Source organism: Boleophthalmus pectinirostris, unplaced genomic scaffold (assembly GCF_026225935.1).
Source record: "Boleophthalmus pectinirostris isolate CB_2022bp ecotype Guang Dong unplaced genomic scaffold, ASM2622593v1 HiC_scaffold_3, whole genome shotgun sequence".
Classification (NCBI taxonomy): Eukaryota; Metazoa; Chordata; class Actinopteri; order Gobiiformes; family Gobiidae; genus Boleophthalmus; species Boleophthalmus pectinirostris.
The window spans coordinates 41,906,510-41,923,488 of NW_026571299.1; the positions used below are offsets into that span (position 1 = coordinate 41,906,510).

A 16,979-nucleotide genomic window follows, 5' to 3' on the forward strand; every position below is an offset into this window, starting at 1 on the left:
GAGCTGCTCATGTACGAGAACTTTCAACACTGGCAGCATTTTCTAAAGCTTTAAAACTGTGATGTTCAATGGTCAAATATGTCGCCATGTTTAACCAATTTATATTTTCTTTTATTTTGAAGGGTTGTTGGTTTAACTCTTGGTTTAACTCTTAAACTTTGAACTTTGAACTTCAAATGAACTGTTTGAAACTAATTGTATGTACAGTGAGTGTGTTGTGTGTACAGTGAGTGTGTTGTGTGTACAGTGAGTGTGTTGTGTGTATAGTGAGTGTGTTGTGTGTACAGTGAGTGTGTTGTGTGTATAGTGTGTTGTGTGTATAGTGAGTGTGTTGTGTGTATAGTGTGTTGTGTGTATAGTGAGTGTGTTGTGTGTACAGTGAGTGTGTTGTGTGTATAGTGAGTGTGTTGTGTGTACAGTGAGTGTGTTGTGTGTATAGTGAGTGTGTTGTGTGTACAGTGAGTGTGTTGTGTGTACAGTGAGTGTGTTGTGTGTACAGTGAGTGTGTTGTGTGTATAGTGAGTGTGTTGTGTGTACAGTGAGTGTGTTGGGTGTATAGTGTGTTGTGTGTATAGTGAGTGTGTTGTGTGTACAGTGAGTGTGTTGTGTGTACAGTGTGTGTGTTGTGTGTATAGTGAGTGTGTTGTGTGTACAGTGTGTGTGTTGTGTGTACAGTGAGTGTGTTGTGTGTATAGTGAGTGTGTTGTGTGTACAGTGTGTGTGTTGTGTGTACGGTGAGTGTGTTGTGTGTACGGTGAGTGTGTTGTGTGTACAGTGAGTGTGTTGTGTGTATAGTGAGTGTGTTGTGTGTGTATAGTGAGTGTTGTGTGTATAGTGAGTGTGTTGTGTGTGTATAGTGAGTGTGTTGTGTGTACAGTGTGTTGTGTGTGTAGTGAGTGTGTTGTGTGTACAGTGTGTTGTGTGTACAGTGAGTGTGTCGTGTGTACGGTGAGTGTGTTGTGTGTACGGTGAGTGTGTTGTGTGTACGGTGAGTGTGTTGTGTGTATGTGAGTGTGTTGTGTGTACAGTGTGTTGTGTGTATAGTGAGTGTGTTGTGTGTATGGTGAGTGTGTTGTGTGTACGGTGAGTGTGTTGTGTGTAGTGAGTGTGTTGTGTGTATAGTGAGTGTGTCGTGTGTATAGTGAGTGTGTCGTGTGTACAGTGAGTGTGTCGTGTGTACAGTGAGTGTGTTGTGTGTGTGTATAGTGAGTGTGTTGTGTGTGTATAGTGAGTGTGTTGTGTGTGTATAGTGAGTGTGTTGTGTGTACGGTGAGTGTGTTGTGTGTACGGTGAGTGTGTTGTGTGTACGGTGAGTGTGTCGTGTGTACGGTGAGTGTGTCGTGTGTACGGTGAGTGTGTCGTGTGTACGGTGAGTGTGTCGTGTGTGTAGTGAGTGTGTTGTGTGTACAGTGTGTTGTGTGTATAGTGAGTGTGTTGTGTGTGTATAGTGAGTGTGTTGTGTGTATAGTGAGTGTGTTGTGTGTGTATAGTGAGTGTGTTGTGTGTACAGTGTGTTGTGTGTGTAGTGAGTGTGTTGTGTGTATAGTGAGTGTGTTGTGTGTACAGTGTGTTGTGTGTACAGTGAGTGTGTCGTGTGTACGGTGAGTGTGTTGTGTGTACGGTGAGTGTGTTGTGTGTACGGTGAGTGTGTTGTGTGTACGGTGAGTGTGTTGTGTGTAGTGAGTGTGTTGTGTGTGTATAGTGAGTGTGTGTTGTGTGTACAGTGTGTTGTGTGTGTACAGTGAGTGTGTTGTGTGTACGGTGAGTGTGTTGTGTGTACGTGAGTGTGTTGTGTGTACGGTGAGTGTGTGTGTGTTGTAGTGAGTGTGTGTGTGTATAGTGAGTGTGTTGTGTGTACAGTGTGTGTTGTGTGTGTAGTGAGTGTGTTGTGTGTGTACGGTGAGTGTGTGTGTGTGTTGTGTGTGTAGTGAGTGTGTTGTGTGTGTACGGTGAGTGTGTTGTGTGTGTGTATAGTGAGTGTGTCGTGTGTACAGTGAGTGTGTCGTGTGTATAGTGAGTGTGTTGTGTGTATAGTGAGTGTGTTGTGTGTACAGTGTGTGTGTTGTGTGTACAGTGTGTGTGTTGTATGTATAGTGAGTGTTGTTGTGTGTATAGTGAGTGTGTTGGTGTGTGTACAGTGTGTGTGTTGTGTGTACAGTGAGTGTGTTGTGTGTACAGTGAGTGTGTTGTGTTGTACAGTGAGTGTGTTGTGTGTGTATAGTGAGTGTGTGTGTACAGTGTGTGTGTGTGTGTGTGTACAGTGTGTGTTGTATGTATGTGAGTGTGTTGTGTGTATAGTGAGTGTGTTGTGTGTACAGTGTGTGTGTTGTGTGTACAGTGAGTGTGTTGTGTGTACAGTGAGTGTGTTGTGTGTACAGTGAGTGTGTTGTGTGTACAGTGAGTGTGTTGTGTGTATAGTGAGTGTGTTGTGGTGTAGTGAGTGTGTTGTGTGTACAGTGAGTGTGTTGTGTGTACAGTGAGTGTGTTGTGTGTACAGTGAGTGTGTTGTGTGTACAGTGAGTGTGTTGTGTGTATAGTGAGTGTGTTGTGTGTACAGTGAGTGTGTTGTGTGTACAGTGAGTGTGTTGTGTGTATAGTGAGTGTGTTGTGGGTACAGTGAGTGTGTTGTGTGTACAGTGAGTGTGTTGTGCTTACAGTGTGTGTGCTGGTGTTGTGTACTTTTGTGTGATTGTTGTTGTACTTTCCTTTGTCCTGTAGATGATTTTACATCAATCTGCCGAGGGACTGAAGATGGAAATGAGCCACGTTGGCTATAATCTTTACATATTTCCATTTTTAATGTTCATTAATATGTACTGTCCCTTTACAAATAAATACAAATAAGAAATAAATAAGCATTAAATTTACACTGTCAAATATTTTTTTAAGTCTGCAGTCTGGGGAAAGCTTCCCATACAGTCCCAGAAGTACTTTTTGCCCAAACCCAAACATATGGTTCAGATGTTTAGGATAGCTAAGGTGTAATGCATACATGAGTCCAAATATTACCAGAAATACTTCCGGGAAGTTTCCAAATGTGATGATCTCTTGTCCCTCCTGATATGATGGAGGCTTCATTTCCATATTTGATTAGACAGTTGTCTGCTCCACAAACTCTGGAGAGAAGCTCCACAGGGTCACTGGACAGAACAGGCTCCTCTGTGTACTCCTGTAATAAACACACACCAATATCAATGAAAAGACATACTGATAGTTTTTTTTTCTTCTGCTGGCCAGAATATCCATGGTTCTATAATTACAACATGAAAGGTCAACACAAACACACCAGGAAATGACTTAATAGGGCATCATCCCTGGCACTACTTTGTGTGATTATCATGTTGGCACTTACATGCATAGAATCCAAATTCTTGGAGTTCCTTCACACAGCTATGCTGCAAGAGCATGAAGCAAAGAAGAAGAAAGCTTATTTTCATTAAAACAATCAAGTCTAAAATTTTACACATTAAATCAAGTTCTATAATAATCAGCAATGCTATAATGATCATATTTAATGTGCATATGACAGGTTAGACTTAAAAGACATACAGTATAAACTAGATTTAAGATTTGACAATGATTTGACAAAAATTCCCTACTCTTTTCTACTTGAGTCATTTAGGTTATTTTATTTTTCTTCCTTCTCTTTACTTGTCTAAATTACACAATAGTTCTGCTTTTTCAAATATAAATAACACCTTGATTCTGATGAGAAAAGAATGTGGTTTCTCAGAGATTTAGAAAGCTGGCCTGACAAAAAAAAAAAAAGTACACAATTACTACGCGTGAACAACCTGCAGATCACATTATTGATTGACAAAAAATAATAGTAAAGATATTGTCTTACCTTATGAACAGAACTGTATTTTTAGATGTCTATTTAAAGGCTCCTAAACTGAAATTAAAGATAAAAAATTAATTAATAAATAATAATAATAATAATAATAATTCAAAAAACAGGAATAACTTGCAAAACAAAACTGGGAAAATACTTCAAAAAATAGACAATAGACATACTTTGCTACGACGTTCTCACACTAATGCCCTTTCCAGAGCCAGGGCCACCCGCGACAAAGATGATTTTAGCATCTTTTGTCGTGTGAATGCAACTTTGTCAGTATTAATTAACACTTGCTCAAATGAGTATCAAGTTTTGAGATTAGTTTTAGAATCCATTAGGGTTGGAAAAATCAGGTTAAACATCAGATATTAGTGTCTTTTCCATGTGTCTTTTCAATATCTTTTCAATAATAAGTCCACAACCTAAAACATGTTCTCTTTCAGAGACTGGCAAAGAGCTACGATCTTAACATACCTTTCTGTTTCTATATAGGCTTATTAATTGCTTAAACAAATGCAAATAAAATACAACAAACTGGAGAACATTTCTGTCTCTGTGACCCGGATGCCGGCCCACTCATCAGATGGTAGATCAGTTAGTCATCCAGGCAGAAATGAGAGATGTCACGATAGGTGAGTTTCAGCTGATGTCATTGTTATTAAAAGCCCATGTTGCATGCTGGGAAATATTTTGGTCGGAGGCAAGAAACAGGATAGCGGTCAAACACAGTGTGTAACCTCGAGTATTTATCCCCGACAATGGTAAATTCCTGCTGCATTATCAGATGCACAATTAGAAGCACGGAAGAAGGAAAATGTCTTTTTCGTATTCTGAGTGAAAAGAACAACTAACGGTGAATTAAACAACTTTCAAACATCCGCAGAGCAAACGTAGAAGATCCTAACAAACCGTGGACTCCAACAAGTTCAACAACACATCGAGACTCTTGGAGGTTTTCATCTTTTCTGCTGTGAATGGCCCAGGAGTTTCCACCAAGTCATTGTGGATATCGCCCAAGTGAATATTTGTCCCAGTAGTTGCCGATTTTGACCAGAAGTTTGGTTTGGTCCTTTTGTCGGGGTTGAAAAGGGTGATTTGGTGTCTGTCGATGCTTCTGACCAATTTCTGGTCAAATGGTCTTGGGTCCTCTGCTGTTACAGTGGATAAATAATCGGGATCAATACCCTTTACGTGCTTTCTCGCTCTGTCCGTCATGTTGAATTAGTGTTTTTTGCCGCCGACCAAAATAATTCCCAGCATGCAACGTGCACTTTTGTCAACAATGAAACTCGCCTATATACAAAGTGAACGGGGAAGGTTCCTTGTTTGATTCTGGGTTGCCTGGGCCTGTCTTTGAGGAGTTTACCCTGTGTCCTAAGTGGATTTTCCTCCATCAACCCAAAACAACTCTGATAGCCCTGATCAAGCTCAAGATCAGGAGATGGTTCCCCAGAGGCTTTAAGGAAAGGGTCAAATGCAGAGGACAAATTTGCATATGTTGACAATAAAATGTTTAAACTTAATGTGACATTCCCAGAGTAGGTCTACTGCATGACAGAATCTATTTTCTAACTCCACAGATACTTTTTCTGCCAGTAAAATGTAAGAAGAAGAAGAAGTATTTAAATAAATGGTTTCACATTTCTAACACCCACGCAAATACATTCAACTTCCTCATTACGATTGCGTGTAAAGAAGCCGCACCTGTGACATTGTGCTGTACGCGGCCTCTTAGACCTATGATCCTTAAGCACTTATCCCTCACTTACCTGCTTCTTGCTCCACACTGAGGCGAATGCTGAGTGCTGTTTACACTATGTTCTTATGTAGGCTGCACTGAGGCAGTGATGGGCTTCTCCAGAGATCAACTGTTTGATCAAATGAGCTCTTGTCTTGTAAAGCTGCTCCTTCAAAGCCTCTTTCACTCCGACAGCTGGTGCATGAAGTGTACAATCTGTCCTATTCTGGCTCCACACAATGAAGATTTCAGTCTTTTCTGTCAGCAAGGCCGCGCCAAAGAATTAGTCACGGCTGGAATCGTGAGCAATTCAGCAGTTCGAGTCTGCTTTCAAAGATTTCAAGTTTGTTCAGGTGGATCAAAACCACATTTTACATAGAGGTTCCAAAAGGTGATTTTGAGCGGCCTTTAACAAAGTTGAAGTGTGTAGTGCAATTAGTCAGGTGTATACCTTCAGATCAGAGGGACCTGACTCTGGCATGTGGGAGTGAATGACTTAACCCCAAAACCAATTCTTGCTCCCCGTATCACTCACTGAGGGCGTGAATGAGAACAGCACATTTAAATCAGGCACTGGAATATAGTAATCTGAATTCAAGAGAGAAGAGCCGCAGCTCCCCTGTAAAGAGAGGAGCCAACTGAGAGGTCCATGACATTTTTAGATCAGTTCTCCAGACCAGAATATCGACTCAGGGTTCAGAGCAGGGTCCCCACTTCTCCTGACAGGTGAACAGTGTTGGGGAGTAACAGATTACATGTACCAGAGTTATGTAATCAGAGTACAAGTTATGAGTAACTGTATTCAGTTACAGTTACTGTTTCAGTGAGTGGTAATTGGATTACAGTTACTTTGTTGAAATAAATGATTACATGGCGTGATTTTCCTGTTTTCACATTTTGGGCTGTATCCCCCTTCTTTTTTTTTTTTTTCTCGGTAATTCCTAAACTAAAAACTAGAGCTAAATCAGGTCTAAACCAGGTCTAAACCAGGTCTAAAACCAGGTCTAAACCAGGTCTAAACCAGGTCTAAAACCCGGTCTAAAACCAGGTCTAAACCAGGTCTAAACCAGGTCTAAACCAGGTCTAAACTAGATCTAAACCAGGTCTAAATCAGGTCTAAATCAGGTCTAAACTAGATCTAAACTAGATCTAAACCAGGTCTAAACTAGGTCTAAATCAGGTCTAAACCAGGACTAAATCAGGACTAAAACCAGGTCTAAACTAGGATCTAACAGGATTTAACAGGACTAAACCAGGATTAAAACCAGGTCTAAACCAGAATTTAACAGGACTAAACCATGTTGTGTGGACGTGTCTCCTCCTCTTTTATCAATAATATTTTTAATTTGGTTCAGTAAAGTCTGGGCTTTTTATTTTCTTTTAGCAGACAAAACATCTTATGTTACGATATCCTTGTCTTTGTTTCTCTACAGCAAATCAAGTAATCCAAAGTATTCAGATTACGTTACTCACCTAAACTAATTTAATGGATTACGTTACAAACTACATTTTGGGGTATGTAATCTGTAATCTGTAGGGGAATACATTTTAAAAGTAACCTTCCCAACACTGCAGGTGAATACTAATAATCTAATTCCGAATTTGTTTTATAATTGATTTTACCTCTTGAACTTGACAAGTAACACATAGCTTCCCCTCAGCAGAGAGTCTACTTAACCCCATGCCCCGGCGCACATGCCACAATACTGCTTATTAGAGCCTCGGATTAAATGTAGCTCGTCCCACACAGTTTGGTCCATTAATAATTAAGGAGAGCCGCAATATACAATCCACAGTTAAAACAGGGAGTGCAGCAAGTGGGTCAGGAGTGATTACACCACAGAGTCGGCTGACAGGCAGCGAGACGCCATTTGTTCTGCAGTAATTAGCCTAAATGATAGAGTAATACTGCCCCATTAACTGTGGGGAGAAAGCACAACTGGAAAGCTATGAAAAAATACACAACAGCATTAGCGCATTACATGGGGCTGAGAGGATAAGGGCCGGTCTAATCTCCATTCTGTTTACACCGCTGATTCATGTAGCTTGTGATGAACCCAAATAGCCCGGAGCAGTCCTGTTGAATGTACTTAGAGCATAAATATGATGTGAGGGTGTCAGGCCCTGAGGGGAGCAGTGGCACATAGCAGGGCCTGTGACCGGAGAGAGGAGAGCTGCTTTACAAGTGTGTCCCAGCTCCCCGCGGGCGTCATCAATAATGCAGGGCCGTGCAGCTCGTGTTAACACTATCCTTAAGCATGCTCTTTATCAAAGCCCCGAGCTCGCATACAGAAGTAAGACATCGCTCTAGTTTAGAATTTGATTTGTATGCGCATGGCTTAGTCTCCCGGTGCACATGTGTGTCGTAGAGCTAATAAGATCACCTACGTACATGGAAGAAGATATATACGTGAGACAAGAAAGAAATTATATGAGGCTGCATGGGTGAAGTGTCTTGCCCAAGAACACAACAACAGTTTCCATTCCTAGAGCCAGTGCCGCCTCATGTACATGACCAGTCGGAACCACACGGTTTGACAAAACTTAAAGGGACAGTCCAGAATTTTGGACATAGGACCTCAGTTCCTAGTGAGCCAGAGTGTTGGAGACGTGTGGAGACACTTTTTCAAATATTCCATCCAGTTCTTGTATTTGCAGAGGTCACTGGTGCTAGGCTAGTGCATGTCAATGGCCATAGTTAGCCTGCCACTAAAAACAGTTTTACCTATTCCAAAAAAGCACCCAAAGCAAATCTATTATTACACCAGACTGTCGATGTAAATGTCTGTGTCGATAGAATAATTTTCTTGCATCTGAAGGATTTATATCTGAGCAGCAGCAGCGAGTTGTACTTCCTGATGGAAAGCTTGGCACCGGCGGACTGATATCACCAGTGTTGGGGAGTAACAGATTACATGTACCAGAGTTACGTAATCAGAGTACAAATTATGAGTAACTGTATTCCGTTACAGTTACTGTTTCAGTGAGTGGTAATTGGATTACAGTTACTTTGTTGAAATAAATAGATTACACTGCGGTATTTTCCTGTTTTTACATTTTGGGCGACATCCCCCTTATTTAAATTTTTTTCCCCCATAATTCCACTCATTGCCGGACACTAAACAAGGTCTAAAACCAGGTCTAAAACCAGATCTAAAACAGGATTTAACAGGACTAAACCAGGACTAAACCAGGACTAAACCAGGACTAAAACAGGACTAAAACAGGACTAAAACAGGATTTAACAGGATTAAATCATGCCGTGTGGACCGGGTCTCCTCCTCTTCTATCAGTAATATTTTTAATATGGTTAAGTAAAATCTGGGCTTTTTATTTTGTTTTAGCAGATAAAACATCTTAGGTTATGATTTCCTAGTCTTTGCTTCTCTACAGCAAATCAAGTAATCCAAAGTATTCAGATTACGTTACTCACCTTAAGTAACTTAATGGATTCCGTAACAAACTACATTTTGGGATATGTAATCTGTAATCTGTAGGGAAATACATTTTAAAAGTCACCTTCCCAACACTGGATATCACCAAGCACCTATCTTACCGGCAAAGTAAAATTCCGCTGCTGCTGAGAAAATAGTTCCTCAACATGCAACGATTCATGCGATGCAAGGTTAGTTTTATTTCAAACATTACTCTATCAACACTGACATTTACATCGACATTCTGGTGTAATAAAAGATTTGCTCCGTGTGTTTTGTGGAGTGGGTAAGACTGTTTTTAGTGGCAGGCTAACTATGGCCATTGACATGCACTAGCCTAGCACCAGTGACCTCTGCAAATACAAGGACTGGATGGAATATTTAAAAAAGCGTCTCCACACATCTCCTACACTCTGGCTCATTAGGAAATGAGGTCCTATGTCCAAAATTTCTGCACCACGTCTCCACAATTTCACAGGGCATGACAAGCGGATTAACCAGTCAGAGAAACGCAATAGTCAGTTTACGTCAAAAACAAGTCTGGTGGTTTACACGTAAAAAAAACCCCCAAAAAAACGGCTGTGGTTGGATCATCTCAAGTAACACCGTTGATTTTCACTCTCTATTGTCCAGTTCCAGTCCTTTGTGGATTCAAACGGAATATAGAATGGACTAGCTGGTCACGCAACTGCCTCACCGCACCATCCCAGTCTCCCATCCAAGTACTAACCACGCTAGGTCTTGCTTAACTACGGAGACCTGACAAGACCAAACACTGACTAGAAAGCATGGCCACAGTTATACATTCTATTTCACAACATAATAGGTAACACTTTATAATAACTACACCTTATTTCGCCTTAATAAAGCATGAACAAAGACTTAATTAATAATGATTCACGCTTACATCTGTGACATGTTAGTGTCATATGAACATCTCACACTCTGAGGAGCTCAGGGACCGGCCTCCTGCTGGTGCCCAGAGTCACGACTAAACAAGGGGAGTCAGAGTTTCAGGTTCATGCAGCTAAAACCTGGAACAGTCTGAACATGTGAGACAGACTCTTCTGCGACGCTGTTTAAATCTAGACTCAAAACATTTCTGTTTGACTGTGCATAAAACTGAAAGGTTTTCATTCTGCACTCTTCTCTCAATTTATGTCCCTCTTTTTTAATTTTAATATTTATGTTTTGATTTGTTTTTATTATGATTTTAATGTATTTCTTACTCTGTAAAGCACTTTGAATTACTTTGTGTACGAATTGTGCTGTACAAATAAACTTGCCTTACCTTGCCTCGCCTTGCTTAGTAACTACTTAATTACTACCTGAATTAGCACTTAACTTGCACTTAATTCACCTGTGCTGTAAATAGTTACTCAATACTTCTTAATTACTCATGAACTAACCATTTGCATGTTTACAAATGCATATTTAAGTTCACATTTGAACATTTATTAATGATTAGTAAGTTATGAGAGAATGATTAATGATTTAATAATGTAATACAATGATCATTCAGGCAGCTGTTATCTGTTAGTTAAGTCTTTCTGAGAGTTTTTCTAAAGTGAAGACTAATTATGATTTATTAAGCATTTGTTAAGGTTGGTCAAATTCCAGAGAAACAATAATGCATTACTAGTAAATCATTCTCTCATGGCTTATTAATCATTAATAAATGCTCAAATTTGTACTTAAATATACATTTACAAATGCACACACAAATGGTTAGTTCATGAGTAAGAAATAAAAGTAAGTAAAAGTAAGTAAAAGTAAGAAATACTTATGAGTAACTATTTACAGCACAGGTGAATTAAGTGAAAGTTAAGGCAAGGGAAGTTTATTTGTACAGCACAATTCGTACACAAAGTATTCAAAGTGCTTTACAGAATAAGAAATACATTAAAATCATAATAAAAACAAATCAAAACATAAATAATCATGAAGATTAAAATGAAAAAAGAGAGACATAAATTGGAGAGAAGAGTGTGGAATGAAAACCTTTCAGTTATTTGCACAGTTAAACAGAAATGTTTTAGAGTCTGGATTTAAAACAGCGTCACAGAAGAGTCTGTCTCACATGTTCAGACTGTTCCAGGTTTTAGCTGCATGAACCTGAAACTCTGACTCCCCTTGTTTAGTCGTGACTCTGGACACCAGCAGGAGGTCGGTCCCTGAGGTCCTCAGAGTGTGAGATGTTCATATGACACTAACATGTCACAGATGAACTTTGGTGCTCGGCCATGGAGAGACTTGTACAAGCAGAGCTGCTTTAAAGTCTATTCTCTGAGGCACAGGAGCCAGTGCAGAGACCTGAGCACAGGACTTATGTGCTCGTACTTCTTAGTTCGAGTCAGGACCCGAGCTGCAGCGTTCTGGATGTTCTGGATGTTCTGGATGTTCTGGATGTTCTGCAGCGTCTCACAGCTCGTTTGGAGAGACCAGTGAGCAGAACATTACAGTATCTAATTTACTGGAGACAAACACATGGATAAGTTTCTCCAAGTCTGATTTAGACAGTAAACCTTTGATTTTTGCTCTGTTTTTTAGATGGTAAAAGGCTGCAGATGTTATTGATTTGATGTGACTGTTAAAGTTCAAGTCTGAGTCCATTATTACCCCTAGATTTCTTGCCTGATTTGAAGGTTTTAGAGAGAGAGACTGGAGGTGATGCTGACACTGTCCCTTTGTTTCTGTGGACCAAACACTATGACTTCAGTCTTGTCAGAGTTTAGCTGGAGAAAGTTGTTTTGCATCCAAGTTAAGTGCTAATTCAGGTAGTCATTAAGTAGTTACTAAGCATGAATCATTATTAATTCCATCTTTGTTCATGCTTTATTAAGGCTAAATAAGGTGTAGTTATTATAAGTGTTGCCACATAATATTGTAATTGTGATTGCTTTTAAAGGGAAGACTGTGACAAGCTTTGTGTAGAGCTGCTACTCCTCTACATGGACCTCCTCTATATGACTTTACTCTACAATACGTGGGAAAAAAGTGAAACATTACCTTGACGATGTAGCCTATTCCAAAATATTTATCATATTAATCAAATACAGACTGATTTTGACTATACAAAGTTATCTTGTGCTCTGGTGAATGAAATTTAATAGTCTATCAAATACCTTCAGATGAGCGTCATTCTGACTTTAGGCAAAACTCCTGCAGTTAAACCGGAAAAAAAACGAGTTTAGTTCTTCCACAAAGATCGACTGTTGCACGTAGCGAGCGGAGCGTCGGCCCATACAGCTCCATAAAGCCTTTATCGCTGTGGGAGACGTGATGCCAGCATGCAGTGCAGTGAAAATCCCTCTCCGCTGCAGATAGAAGAGAGCAGCATACGGAGTTTATTGATCACGCTTCTCTCCTCGTGTGGTGAGTAATGACAACTCACGCTGGAGCTCCCCGCCGCTGCCTGTGGGCCACAATGACACAACTTTATCATATTCATAATAACCATGTGTGCAACCTGCTCCCTAGTCCAATCGCTCTTTTCGCAACACAAACACAAACTGTAGCTTAGATAACACAGAATGAAGAAGGATGGCGTTGCATGATATCAGTTTACAGTTGTCTGGATATTACTGGAAGTTTGATTAAAGGCATTGTACTCTGAAAATGTGAAAAACAGGATTAGTTCATTTGAAACAGTTTGCAGTGGTTCAAAAAATATCCTGACTTACCTTAAACACACACTTCCTAATGATCAGACTATAAAATGCTTTGTAATTAGATGCAGGCAGTACACAGCTGACTTATGTTTACACCAAGAAAAACACGTACTTTGTCCATTTTAATTCATTGTGTAGGATACATAATTGGCAAATAATGTGTTTGTGTGAATGACAGTGAGTAAACAAGTAATAGGTTATGAACAGATAGGACCTACGTTTTGCCATAACATCAAAAATCTTCTGCCTGTATTCTATTTTAGGTCCATTACAAATTTTCAAGGTAATCTCTTTGCTCAAGATCACTCTGACCTTGTTTTGTATGTAAAATATGTAAACAATCAACTATGGAAAAAAAAAAAAAAAGAGAATATATGCTGACCTGGTTGTCTTTTTGTAGCTTGAACTTTTCTTGAGGAGGATCCACCACATTGTCTGTGTTCTTGCTTTGCCAATCTCACTTTTTGATCAACCTGATGGTATCAACATGTTTGTCTCCATAAAAGTAATTCGGTTTACTGCCATACTGTGGATTATTCCCAGGAAAAGTATGAACATCTGGGCCCGGTCAAGCAGAAGTATACAGCAAGGCCAAAAATTCAGCATATGTACATAGTATATGTACTCTAGTTTATGAAACTGTTGACCTTTTTTCTGTACCATTTTTGGTTCTAAAATTCTATACATTTTAAACAGACCATGTATGAAACATGGAACAAAAATTATTTCCCAAATATCAAAGACCTGCAAATCATGTAAATAAATGGATGTATTTCATCATATCTTGTGTATTCCATCTTTGAACTGTTGATGAAGGGACATGATTTAAAAAAAAAATTAAAAAAAATTATGATAAAAATTTGCTTGGAAGGACTGACAGATTTTATAGAAATAGTTTCCTTTCATTTTGAAGTAATATTAAAGTATTCAGAAGAAAAAAGTGACAAATGATGTAAAATCCTGCACCTTCTACTTGTTTGCACAATTTTCCCTCTGTTACTTTTCCCTCCGTTACCATGACCTTTCTTAATAAAAAATCTCATGAGTCAAAAAGTAAGAGGTTTTTCAACCTAATCTTGTACCATATGGTAGAAAACTATATGAAGCAAATATTCAAACCAGTTTGTTAAGGATATGGAAGTGAGAACCACTAGTTATCACTGTTTGGATTTATTGCCCAAAAAGTGCTGCATATTTCATTCCCTCCGTTACCAACATTTAAATTTTTGTCAACAACTTGAAAGAATATCACAGGTTTAACTTGACCCTGTTGGAGTGTAACTCTTTCCTACATTCTGATACTTTACTTATTTCAATAGTTCCCTCTAGTTTCTGAATAAGAGACATTTGAATGTCAAAAATCTGCCCCTGTTTCCCTCCGTTAACACTTGACCAGGACCCAACTCCATTGTGACAATAAGTGGAAGACCCTTCACCAGAAAAGTTACATACGTGCACCATTAAATTTGATTTATGATGTTATATTCAATCTTTGTTTGTCTTGTTTGGTATTTAATAATGAGTTTGAGTCTTTTGTGTCTTTCTAGAATCGTTGTGATCCATGGCAGTGATCCAAGAGCTGTTCTCTCTGTACTTGGCAGTAAATGATTAGGGGCCATAGTAAGTAACATTATGACCCCTTTGTGCTCCACAACACCATGTGTACAGTATAGTAAATTTAAAGGAACTGTAAGAGCAGATAAACTTCAGGTTAAAAGCCATTCTCTTAAATAGTATATTGTGACGACATTGGGCAGAAGGCCAAATTGTACTTGTAGTGGAACTAGTCAGTGTCTTGACTGCATCATATATTGCACACTAAATAATTTACTACAAATCTTCTGAAATGTAGAGATTGAACACTGATACAACTCAAGCTTCCTTGCTTAGATATAACTGTTTCTGCTGCATATTGTTAAAAATAGGCACGAGGCAAGTGAAAGTGTGACAGGAAGGCGTGCGTCCGGATGAGGTGGAGCACAGAGACTTTGTGGTCTGAAGGGAAATAGAAGTTTGTAGGTTTGATGCTGAGCCACACAAGCAAAAGATCAGACTATGCTGCCAATGGTGAGAGGAAGAGAGCAGTGCAGGCAAATGGGGTCAGTAAGGAGTGATTAGACCTTTGTGCTCAATGGGATTAGAATAGAGTCACCACCCAGAAACACTGAGCAGCTTCACTTTGTTTAAACAAATTTAACTATTGAACTTTTTTCTTTGTTGAATGATATTTGCAAATATTACCTGTAATAACTTGTTGGTTGACAAAGTACGGTGGAATTCCAATTAAAACAAATGTGGATTTATCAATCTTAAATGTGCACTAAGTAACTTTTTGGGTGTAGTGACTGCCACCTGCACGTCTCCATGGAGATATTATTGTTTACTCAGTAATTTCTAAATGATCATGACACTAAAATTTACTATCTCCTTGAAGACAACAGGCAACACCACAGGGCATGGTGAAGATCAGGTCTGTGAAGAGGCAACCACTGTTTTTCAAATATATATATTTTTTAACAATAAAACAACTCTAATGCAAGTAAAAAATACCAGATAAATATGTTTATTGCCATACAGACGAACATTCTAAGCAAAGCAAGATGGCACACACTCTTGACAAGTTAGAGCAACATAGAGCATCTTTAAACAAACCTTTCAATCAAAACCAAAATGACAGTGTATGCTCTGTTCAAACGAATGACTCCTCCTACCTCTCTACAGAACAACTGTCCGCAGTAAAGATCACAAGTAGTGACAGAGCGCACACTCCCATTGGCCGCTCTGTAGATGGGACATTATAGCCTCTCTGTAAGCGGCCTCAGGAGGGACACATGATTGAAAGCTGTTGTCAATATAAGTCCTGGCTCGTGTCATGCACTGCTGCTCCGTGCACTCTCCCCCTGCGTCTGGTCCACTCCACACATGCCGAGATCGATAAACGGACCACTCCATGCCGCATCCTGTCATCTGAGAACTGCCTGAACATGTCTGTAAATAAATACACAAGAGCGCTGTGGGAGGAAGCACTGGAAACTATGAATGTTGTATCTACTGAATGTGTCCAGTGGTGGGTCTCACAGTGCACATGATGTGTTCACAATATTTCTGCTAGTTCAGTGTTTGTTTTTGTGCTTCTAACAAACTCTACAAGTGCTTCTACAATCACACACCTTTTATGTGAGAATAAAAGCTTATACTACTGCTACTAAACACAACCATCTGAGTGCTATGGTACCTGTAGGCTACGATTATGCAACATTTTGAGGATTATCACCAATCAAAACAGGAGATTTTTTAAAATGTATTTACAGTATGCTAAGTTTTTTTCTGTAAGTCCTTTAGCAATGTGAAAGTGAAAGGCAAATGTCTGTAGGACCTGTTAACAGCCTATGTCACAGTGACGTCACAGCTCTGGCTGGAGGCACAAGGCGGAAAAGGCTGGGCACTGTAAATGTGTGAAGTTTCACAGACTTTAATGTTTGCATGTTGCATTTTTTGGTGTCAGAACAAGAGGAACTGCACTTGTGGTGCAAAACTAAGGGTGCTTTCACACTGACAGCAGTTAGTACACACCAAACGTTTCACTTGATCCAGAAGCTCTTAGTTTGGTTTGTTTTCATTGGTATGAAAGCATCAATCACACTCGGATTCTCACTAAATCAAGCTGACAGAGACTTCAAAAAAGCACACCTCCACTGCAAACTCTGGTCCAGTCCCTCTGGTGAGAACATGAAGTCTGGTCCAAACCATAGACAGTAGATCCAAACACTGTTGAGTGCTCGTGAGTGTGCGTGCACATGAGTACCCCAGTACCAGTATGGACAGTGTAGATGGAGCAGCCTGGGCCAGCGCTCCCAGCAAAAGGTGCTTTTCAGGGCAGTGGTGCCCTGTGAGGACCTAGTTCTGGCACCGACAGGATGAGCTCAAGGCTCCAGACTTTTTGGAGAGGACATGGTCGTGAGTGTGAAGATGCTGACAGTGCACTATCTCATGCTGCAAGGAATACCTCTGCATTACTGGCTGCTATGGGCATAAAAGAAGAGAAATGGTGTGGCCCCCATTGTGCCAGGGCCAAGAAGCCTATTCCATCTGGACTTAATGACTCCAGACCAGGGGCCTCTCATGTTATGAAAGCTTTGAGAGACTTGTTCTGGCTCCATTCAGACCCCTGGTGGCACCATCCCTGGATTCTCTACAATTTGCCTATCAGTGCCATTTAGGTGTGGATGATGCAGTTATCTATCTTCTGCAGCGGGCTCACTCACACCTGGACGGTGATAAGAGCTCTGTGAGGA

General features: G+C 39.9%; 1 long non-coding RNA gene across 1 annotated transcript; it reads right to left on the reverse strand.

Moving 5' to 3' along the window:
• Positions 1 to 2,341: 2,341 nt before the first annotated feature.
• LOC129411073 (uncharacterized) lies at positions 2,342 to 12,441 on the reverse strand. The gene is made up of 4 exons (XR_008633139.1): positions 12,139 to 12,441; positions 3,848 to 3,895; positions 3,353 to 3,750; positions 2,342 to 3,169 (listed from the first exon to the last, which is right to left on the reverse strand). It is a non-coding gene; the product is annotated as an uncharacterized LOC129411073 (long non-coding RNA).
• Positions 12,442 to 16,979: the final 4,538 nt, after the last annotated feature.